At 41.6% G+C, this 11,198-nt stretch overlaps 1 non-coding gene across 1 annotated transcript; it reads left to right on the top strand.

Annotated features, from left to right (window-relative positions):
* The first annotated feature begins 933 nt into the window (after window positions 1–933).
* Window positions 934–1,049, top strand: LOC129829282 (U5 spliceosomal RNA). Its single transcript, XR_008755370.1, has one exon. It is a non-coding gene; the product is annotated as a U5 spliceosomal RNA (small nuclear RNA).
* The last annotated feature ends 10,149 nt before the right edge of the window (window positions 1,050–11,198 follow it).

The following is an 11,198-nucleotide window of genomic DNA, read 5'->3' as shown; positions in this document are numbered from 1 at the left end:
AAATACTTGTTTTAATTAATAACAGAATTTTTTTCTCCTGAATGTCATTTTTAAAGACTGCTGGGATTTCAAATCTTGTATTATTCAAATAATATTTGCAATTGTACATATTGTAAGGCTAAGGAACAACAAAGAAAAAAAGTCCCATTTATAATAAAACATTTCATCAAATAGCTAAAAGTGTCAACTGTAGCCATTTATTTCCCTTTTACAGTTTACTCGCCTAAGTATGACCATCATTCACATACCAACTTTCTTTCCAAACGTTTCTTTTTTTGTGTCACCAATTAGACATTGTTCTTAGTGGGGACAAGTTAACCCGTAGTACCATAATACATGTTGCTAAACTATTACGTTCAGATTTCAAAGTTGATACATTGTTGCAGATAGTGGTTACATGTAATTGTGTTAAACCCAGTAATTAAATGTTGCCGGTATGAATATCATTTTTGCCGCCCCTCATCCCTGCTTCTCACCACTGCCCTGTGAAGAAGTTGCTTGCGGGTCTCAACGGCGCATGCGCTTGATCCGCGTATTGTATTGTATTTCGTCCCGTCGGTAAATATTCCAAATTGAACATCGTTTCCAATTTTAATAGTAGACTTTTGATGGTAGCTAAACTGTTACGCCAAAATTGCTCCTCTTAGTTGCTGAAATTACACTGGCGTTGCAGATGAAATAATTTTTACGAATGAATAGGTCAAACAGGAAGAGATTTTATAATGCCCAGCGTGCATTTCGTTTGTGTGAAGACTGAAGGAAATGATAAAGCATTGACACTTGTCAAACTTCTTTATTTATCTGCATTGGTGGACTGAAATGTGTGTTTGTGTTGTATAAGTAATTTTGCGTTTTGGTTTGTTTTTCATTTAACCATGATTATGAAGAGTAAGGCTGAGAACTGGGTCTGAACTGTGTTTAGCTATCGGTAGTACACTCTGGTTTCTCTTCAGATCGCATAAATCTTTCGCCTTTTACTAAAGATTTCCGTGGAGAGGAACATTATGAGTATCAACAAATTTTTTGATGCCCGGCCTCACGGCTGGGCTTCCTACACTTGTTTAAAGTAAAATTTGTGTTGTAGAATGGGGTGGCTTATTAATTGAATCCCGTTCACACCAATTGCAGTATTTATGTTTGGAGGGAAATGGAGGGAGTGGTCATTGTTTTGGTTAGTGTTGAAAACGGGCAACTTCATCCAATGTGGTTTGAAATGTGTGGTAGGTGGTGAATTATATCTACTTGTGTAGTAGCGTGTGGACAAAGTTACCTTTTTGCGTGCGGCAGTGGCAGAAACATTAACACAAACTAATTTAATAGACATTGTTGATTTTATCAGTGTATTCAGATTTTAAATGTTAGGATATGCTATTGTGTTGGTTATTGACATTGAACTTATTATATAGTATACTAAACAAATGTGTTAAACATTGTGTTTAATTTGTAGTTTAGGCCTATGAATTGGGCTGCTATTATATTCTGTTCTGACGACTATTAGCTGAGAAAAGCCGAACCTATTGCCGACCACTATGCTAGTTTAGGCAATAGGGGTGGCCCTCCTTATAGGGCTGCTGAAGGCCTGTTATGCCCATACGTTTTTTTAGGTGCATTCACCATACCAGAAAGATATCTATTTTCATTCCTGCTTGCTATCTACTAAGGCCAACATTTGTGTTTTTTTATTATTTATTAACCTTTATTTAATTAGGTAAGTCAGTTAAGTACACATTCTTACTTACATTGACGGCCTACTTGTAAAGCCCCCCGGCTCTAAATGACGCTAATTTACAGCGTTGTAAAGTATTTAAGTAAAAATACTTTAAAGTACTACTTCTGTAGTTTTTTAAGCGTATCTGTACTTTACTATTTATATTTTTGACAACATTTACTTTCACTCCACTACATTCCGAAAGAAAATAATGTACTTTTTACTCCATACATTGACACCCAAGTATTCGTTACACTTTGAATGCTTAGCAGGCCAGGAAAATGGTCCAATTCGCGCACTTGTCAAAAGAACATCCCTAGCCTTCCCTACTGCCTCTGATCTGGCGGACTCACTAAACACAAATGCTTAGTTTGTAAATGATTTCTGAGTGTTGGAGTGTGCCCCTGGCTTGGCATATATATATTTTAAATGGTGCCATCTGGTTTGCTTAATATAAGGACTTTTAAATTATTTATACTTTTGATACTTAAGTATATTCAAACCAAATACTTTTAGACTTTTAAGTAATATTTTACTGGGTGACTTTTACTTGAGTCATTAAGGTGTCTTAACTTTTACTCAAGTATGAGAATTGCATACTTTTTCCACCACGGCTAATTAAAAAATAGTGTTTATAATGCAGCGGGACATATGTTTTACATAAAAATTTAAATAAAAGCTTCCAAATGTACACCCCCACTTCTGTTATGGTTCAGACTATTTATTTCTACGTGGCTGCCCTTGTCCACAGCTTTACCCACTAGGTAGCGCTGTCCACAGCTTTACCCACTAGGTAGCGCTGTCCACAGCTTTACCCACTAGGTAGCGCTGTCCACAGCTTTACCCACTAGGTAGCGCTGTCCACAGCTTTACCCACTAGGTAGCGCTGTCCACAGCTTTACCCACTAGGTAGCGCTGTCCACAGCTTTACCCACTAGGTAGCGCTGTCCACAGCTTTACCCACTAGGTAGCGCTGTCCACAGCTTTACCCACTAGGTAGCGCTGTCCACAGCTTTACCCACTAGGTAGCGCTGTCCACAGCTTTACCCACTAGGTAGCGCTGTCCACAGCTTTACCCACTAGGTAGCGCTGTCCACAGCTTTACCCACTAGGTAGCGCTGTCCACAGCTTTACCCACTCGGTAGCGCTGTCCACAGCTTTACCCACTCGGTAGCGCTGTCCACAGCTTTACCCACTCGGTAGCGCTGTCCACAGCTTTACCCACTCGGTAGCGCTGTCCACAGCTTTACCCACTCGGTAGCGCTGCCCACAGCTTTATCCACTCGGTAGCGCTGCCCACAGCTTTATCCACTCGGTAGCGCTGCCCACAGCTTTATCCACTCGGTAGCGCTGCCCACAGCTTTATCCACTCGGTAGCGCTGCCCACAGCTTTATCCACTCGGTAGCGCTGCCCACAGCTTTATCCACTCGGTAGCGCTGCCCACAGCTTTATCCACTAGGTAGCGCTGCCCACAGCTTTATCCACTCGGTAGCGCTGTCCACAGCTTTATCCACAGCTTTATCCACTCGGTAGCGCTGTCCACAGCTTTATCCACAGCTTTATCCACTCGGTAGCGCTGCCCACAGCTTTATCCACTCGGTAGCGCTGCCCACAGCTTTATCCACAGCTTTATCCACTCGGTAGCGCTGCCCACAGCTTTATCCACTCGGTAGCGCTGCCCACAGCTTTATCCACTCGGTAGCGCTGTATTTCAGTCTCAGCTGAGTTCCTTTAAACTCATATATTTTCCTTTTGTACTTGTTCATTTTCACAATTTGTTTGCCATGCGCTCCATTTATTCCAATACATTAGATTTATCCTTTGATTTATCATTGTTTGCTTTTGCTAGTCAGCTGTTTAGAGCGCTCATTGCTTTGTTTTTCAGGTGCTGAGGGGTACTGGTGTTCTCTGTGCCGTCCTTGGCCAGAAGAAGTACGCCATTTCTTTAACTTATTTTCTATTCATGTTTGTTTTCTTTCCTAGATCAGCTGATGCTGGTCACTAATATCACTAGACAACTATCCTACAGCTAGACACATGCGTATTCAATCAATCCAACATTAATGACAGTTGGCCTATGGTTGACTCTTGCGGTTAGAAGCATTTGATTTCGCAGTGCCATAGGCCTACATCATTTTGGATTTGTGTGCTCATGATTGTTTTCATGGAGAAACATAATGAAATGTTACGTAAGTATCGTTAGTTATGCTTACAGTGCATTTTCTGAGATCTCCAAGATACCGGAATCGTACAGGGTGTAAGTGTTTATGTTCTATTTCAGTTGTTAAACGCTTATTAACTAGAAATAACATTGTCATAAATGTAAATAAAGTAAGGAAAGGTAGTGTTTTATGTCACACAATCTGTGAAGACTCCAAGCATTCAACTCATGAATTAGGGTGCTAACATGTTTTGATTCAACTCGTGTATTATATTGAATTTTTACAACGGGTGGGTCTAATCCTTCATGCTGATTTGTTAATACTGCATTCCAGCCATTGTCTATTCCACAAGTTACTACCGGCTAAATTTATGCCGTTAAAATGCCTATTTACTCTGACTGTCCAATTCACTGTCTCATCAGCCCAGCCAGGCAATTTATGAACTTGATCTCCACTATAAAAAGCATCTAGACATTGCCACTTTTTTTAGACTAACATTTAGTTAATGCCCTTGAAGCCGGTGTTTGGACTTTGTCTCGGGCATAACAACACTAGTGTCATTATTTCCTCCGAACACCGGCTTCTCGGGCATTATCACATAAATAATGCACGCTCTGGAACAGGGTTTCCCGAAGTCGGTCCTGGGGCCCCGTCTGCATGTTTAGGTTTTTGCCCTGGCACTATACAGCTGACTCAAATAATCAAAGTTTGATGATGAGTTGGTTATTTGAATCAGCTGTGTAGTGCTCTGGTGGTGAAGTATTTTGACCAATAAATAAATAGACCAGGCTACTTCAATGATAGTCTAGAAACTAAAGCTTTGGGTGTCTTCCTCTCAGGCTTCCATGTCTTCTCCCGTGACCTCCTGAATGTCCACCTCTTGAACATCAGACTGAGGCCTCATCTTCACTGTCACTTTCCAACCTTGTTGAGGATGGCTCGTTGTCAGGCTCAAAAAGCATAATATTTGCCCAGATGGCCACCAATTTTTCAACCCTTGTATTGGTCAGCTTGTTGTGTGCTTTGGTGTATGTGTTCCCAAACAAGGACCAATTGCGCTCTGAGGCGGCTGATGATGTTGGTGGGATTTGGAGGATGATGATGTAGACAACAGGGGAAAGATCCTCAAAGTCCCTTCCACCAGGTGGCTGATGAGATATGTTGGCACGACTGCCATATTGCATCTCCATCCCAAAGCCCTTGATTGGAAGTGTACTTCACCAGACTGCCAAGAACCTTGCCCTCACTCAGGCCAAGGTGGCGAGACATGGTAGTAATGACACCATAGGCCTTGTTGATCTCTGCACCAGACAGGATGCTCTTGCCAGCATACTTGGGATCCAACATGTACACTGCAGCGTGTATGGGCTTCAGGCAGAAGTCTTTTTGATGTATTTCAGAACTGCAGTTTCATCTGCTTGGAGCAACAGTGAAGTGGGCAGGGCAGTACGGATTTCTTCTCTTACATCTGCAAGCAGTCTGAACATCAGACAGGATGGCATTGTCTCACTCAATCTGTGCAATGGCTACTGCTATAGGTTTCAGGAGTTTAAGGCTGATTACCACTCTCTCCCAAAATACATCATCCAGGAGGATCCTCTTGATGGGGCTGTCCATATCGGCAGACTGTGATATGGCCATTTCATGGAGAGACTCCTTCCCCTCCAGGAGACTGTCAAACATGATGACAACACCACCCCAACGGGTGTTGCTGGGCAGCTTCAATGTGGTGCTCTTATTCTTCTCACTTTGCTTGGTGAGATAGATTGCTGCTATAACTTGATGACCCTTCACATACCTAACCATTTCCTTGGCTCTCTTGTAGAGTGTATCCATTGTTTTCAGAGCCATGATGTCCTTGAGGAGCAGAATCAATGCATGAGCAGCACAAACAATGGGTGTGATGTGAGCGTAGGACTCCTCCACTTTAGACCAAGCAGCCATCATGGTCGAAGCATTGTCTGTCACCAGTGCAAATTCCTTCTGTGGTCCAAGGTGAATGATGACTGCCTTTAGCTCATCAGCAATGTAGAGACCGGTGTGTCTTGTCTCTTGTGTCTGTGCTCTTGTAGAATACTGGTTGAGGGGTGGAGATGATTTAGTTAATTATTCCTTGCCCACGAACATTCAACCACCCATGAGAGATGATTGCAATAGTCTGTTTTCTATGATTTGCTTGACCTTCAATTGAACTCTGTTGAACTCTGCATCCAGCAAATGAGTAGATAAAGCATGTCTGGTATGAGGAGTGTATGCTGGGCAAAGAACATTCAGAAATCTTTTCCAACACACATTGCCTGTGCGCATCAGAGGTGAACTAAATGCATAACACCTCGAGCAAGACATTCATCCGCATTTCTCTGACTACGTTCCTCCATTTAGTTAAACACTTCTGATTCCAGGAGGACCATGAGCTGTTGCTATCAATAAGGTGTCTGATTCATAATTTTCACCTCAAATAGAAGTAGAGGGACTTTTGTCAGAGGTTGCTTGTTGTGAGCGCTGAGGGAACTTTATGCACTTGGCCAGATTCTGCATCTTTGTTGCATCCTTCACATATGATTTAGCACAGAATTTGTAAATGTACACAGCTTTTCCTTCTATATTAGCTGCAGTGAAATGTCTCCACACATCAGATGGCATTTTCCTGTAAAGATTAGGGAAAAACCCCCAAATACAATTCCAAGTACAGATAGACAGGCCGTTCGATTAAACACCTCCTTTCTAAGATATTTAAAAAAGAAAATGAAACATGTAAGGAAACAGGTGAAATAACACTCCTCAGTTAGCAGGCTCAAGCAAGCTAAACCCCACATTGTAGAAAAAAACTAACTCGCAGAAATTGTTAAGTTAGAAATGATTTAAACATACTTTGCTGTAGGCTACTATTTACTAGTTAACAAAAAAATCATGTATGTCATATAGAATATATTCACCCCACCCAGTATTGTATTCTAAATTTACCAGAAAGCATGTAGTCCTTGGCTCAGACAGTGTAGTAGTGTGGGATCAATAGCATCTCAGTAGTGTGCAAGATCTTGAGAATCAGCTGTACATGTGATGGAAGAGTGCACTGCACATGGGATGGAAGAATACACTGTGCTTGCAGAGGGCTGCAATTCCACTGACTTGAGGATAGTTTAACCAAAATATGCCACAAGACCTAGAATTGCCTTATGTGTATCCCACAAAGGTTCACTGTTATAAGCTAACTTTTTTGATGAATTTAAGCAAAATTCCCCAAATTCCAGGGCTCAACTTCCCATGGAAAAATTCCAGAAATGTATCAAAGTTTCTGACCCTTTGCAGCCGTAAGTGTGATGTCAGGGAAAAGTATCTACGCAAGTTAACATTTCCAAAAGCTAACCAAACAAAAACATCATTACTTTTATGATACGTGTTTGAGCTGTCATGTGCATTAGTAGCACAATTTCTAACTTATTTACATTCGTTTTTACTTACTCATGTTGACTTCTCCATATTAATGTTGGTTTTTAAGTTTTGGCTGACTTTTTTTTTTAGCGGATGTACAATCATCACAAATTTAATTATGGGGCGTTTCAGGTCCCGACGTGAACATAAACAGAAAATGAGGACCGAGGGACTTAAGTTGCCAACTTCCCTTGCATAGCTAATCATTTGGACCAACGACAAAGATGGCAGCAGGATTCCCAAAAGGGCATAAGACTAGGGTAAGTGGAGGAGGGTGTGTCTTTTGTGAGTTTGAAACGCAGTCATTGTCTGCTGGACATTGGCCAATCAAATAAGGGTTGGGGGGGGGGGGGGGGTTGATGCTCGTTGGCTATTGATATTCAAGAGGAACATCAGTGGACTCAACTGGAGAACAACCAATTAGGACCTGTTGTGGACTCCATTGGCCATTAAGGTGATATAGATAGCCTACCTTGAAGACCTTGCTTAACTTAGTTTGATCAATAGATTCCACCATCCTGACCATCTGTGTACAACCCCTGGAAATGTTGTTCATTTTGGTGTATTTAGTTCATCGTTGCCATTGTTTTATATATTACAGTTAATATAAAGCTGTAAGGATGCATCGATTGAGAAGAGGTGTGGCCCAATTGTTAACTAAAGGAACCTAACCTTACTCCTGTAGTCCAGGGACTTTACATGTTCTGTTTAAAGGCGAGTTGGCTCGAAGTGAAAACAGACAAATACTCAATATAAACGTGAATCGATTCTCAATTGTGGTAAGGTTCTAGAACATAAATCCCTCTACTTTCATCATATTAAAATATTTCACAAATGCAAAATAAACACTTAATGTACACACTGTTTTAAAACAGTTGCAGCCAACAGTATTATTCAGTAACAACATCTTTGTGGTCCTCCTGTTTAGTCATTTACACAAATGTGTTCAGAGACGCAGATAGTTAAATATCACAGCTAGTCCACTCTGTCTTCCATCTGTCTTCTGTAAACATGGAACTATGGCCATGTGTGAACCCTATAAATGTGTGTATTAATTTAACCTTTTGTTTTATGAAAATAATTTCTCACTGATATGAAAGATGAAGTCCTTATGCTTCTGAAACCGTACGGCACGCGATGCATGTTAATGTTCCGACTGAGCATCGGGGCTCTTAACAAAACTCCCCGGTACAGAAGACGCCTTCCATTTACTCCTATGTATAATGGAACTGAGTTATGATCAAGGGCTAGCGTGGTCTCTGAAGCGCTCGGCTCACTGAGAAGAGACGACAGTAAAAGCATCAGCATGCTTCCGTTCGAGGCTGGCGGCAGCCCAAGTACGCTAGGAGAACCTAACAAGTGTGCTCGCATACTCCCTTAAAATACATTTGCTTGTTTGCCCATTTTGAGACGCCGTAGACAGTATACACTTCCTCAAAAATAGTCCGAATTAATCTAAGATTGATTTTGACGTTTTTTTGCCCAGGAGATTTTAGTTGAGCAATTTTACATCTAACTCAGATATTTGGTGCAGTATTTATAAATGGAAAAATGTGCATCAAAATGAGTCGTCTCTCATTGATTGACAACAAAGACTTTGGTCAACAGAAGGGATTCTTCAATAATCACCGACGAATGGGTGTACTCTTCGGCTACCGACTTCGGCTTGCCGCAAATGTGTGCCCCAACAACCAAAAAAACTCGTACCAAAGTCCAAAACGAAAAGAAAAACAACATCACAAAATGTCATCATAATACACAGTATGCACAAACTCTTCTGAACTGTTTCGGCTGGGAAAGCATGCGGACGCCTTTAGGCTACTTGAACAGGGCGCGGTGAAAATGTGACATCCTTTCTGGGGTAGCGTGACGTGTGGAGTTAATGACGTTGAAGATTCCTGGTGTTTGTGGTGCCCGCTGTTTGGTGCGACGCAGACCCGGTTGTGAGCGTGGTTTAACAGAGTCTCTGTCCTTGCGTCAGTCTCTACCTGACAAAGTCATGTTACGATATATCAGTTAGAACCTTTGTGTTGAATCCACTGTTCTGTTTCAGGTGCAACGTTTATGGTCATGTCGCAGTAGTTTGTTGGAGGGAGATTCCAAAATGTGGGGAATGTGTAGAAGGGCATGGGAAAGAGGATTGTGTAGTTTCGCTGGATAGAGTTGTGTGTGTGTCAACTATAGGGATGCCCATTGTTTAACTGCCTTAATTTTGCCGGACCCCAGGGCTAATGGGGATTGTGAGGGCGACAATTACGTATTTATTTGATTTTACTGGTTAACAATTCATATTGAACTAATAGTAAGTCATGTCTGTCCTACTAGTTCCTGTGTTTTTATGGTCTCTACAATATTTCCCTGCAGCTAATCTGGGCGTATGGTCACTGGAGATGGTTGAGCTAACAAATGAATTAAACACTGCATTACATAGACAAGAATGTGTTTTACTAGGAACAGTTTAGGAGTAGAACGATCCCTTATTGTTTCTAAATCGTCCTTGCATCTGGGAAACTAAACCAGGGTAGGGTTAAGACAACAACCCTGTGCAGAAAACGACTGGATGAACCCGGAGTGGCTTATGATGCTCCTTGGTCTGCATGGGATAGTCATGATTGGTTCCACCTAAGTATTTTTAGTGTCAGCTATATATACGGTAGTACTCTGCATTTGTGTAAAGGTTAGGTTACTAACACTCAAGGGTGTAGTGTCGACCAGCCTCATTATTGCAATAATTAATCGATATTGAATAAAGACGATTGTTTGAAGAAATGAGTCACTCTCACTTGATTAGAATGTTCCATGACCGTATCCATTTATAAATACGGATGTTGCTGGGGATCGGAAGCGTCTGGTGCGAGAGAGGCAGGTTGAGGTGACTAGAGTCAGAGTTGTGCAGAAAGTGTTGTATTCTGAAGCAGTGAAGAAAATAGAGGAGGATGGGTCAAGGGTAGTAGATCTGTGCCAGCACCGAGGGATAGGCCAACGACTGATGTAAGGTTGGGTCTTAGCGTTCATAGCAATAGTTAACAACTGTATTGCAGAAATGGGACGCAAATCACAGAAAATAGATGTGGTGGCAGCTGCAGAGATGTATATGAGATTTGATTTCAGAAGAGTTACAGAGTGTGTCTGGTGGTGTCCCGTCCTCCAAGGCCGTTGGCATGGTGCAGGAGCAGATAGGGTCGAGTAGTGGATTTTTAATGAGTGTAGGGTTAGTTATTTATTTTTGTACACCCCCCCCCCCCCCCCCCTTTCCCATTTTGTATCACAAAGTAAAATGGGTTTATTACAGTTCAGTCGGGGGCAGTAATGCAACATAATGGATGCCAACTGCCGTTAAACTCCGAAGAAGGTCACGTCCACTGTCCTGGTAAGATTAATTCCCAATTTATATTGTCCAATGAATATACACATTTTGCCGTAAACATTTCATAGGCTAAACTTACATTTGTGTGGGTATGAATAACCAACATGTTACTTTAGCAAACAACTACATGGCGAACAGGCTTCTTAAAATACCTACCCTAACTTGTAATACTCACTCCTTTAAACAGGTACATTCTTAATGAACAGTGCTAACACAGTCTCTGATAATGAGGCGGGCACCCTGTGCCCAAAAGTGTGACTTCAGTGGTGCGTTCACCTAGGTGCCATGCCAGCGGTGGTGAGGGAGCAGGTTGGCGATACCAAACCAACCAAATAATTTCTAAATAAATGATAGCCTAAAAGTAACCAGATTCTGGTATTTGTTTTAACAAAATGTCTTAAACAGAATCTAGTAAATAACTTGTTTGTGGGTAGAAATGGTTCACAGACAGGAACATCATCTCTAGGCCTTGCTTTTAGTTTAGGTGAATTGGGTAGACTTTTCTGTATGCCTATTAGGCAGTGAGCT

This window comes from Salvelinus fontinalis, chromosome 30, assembly GCF_029448725.1.
Source record: "Salvelinus fontinalis isolate EN_2023a chromosome 30, ASM2944872v1, whole genome shotgun sequence".
Classification (NCBI taxonomy): Eukaryota; Metazoa; Chordata; class Actinopteri; order Salmoniformes; family Salmonidae; genus Salvelinus; species Salvelinus fontinalis.
This window is presented reverse-complemented; position numbering and strand designations above follow the sequence as displayed.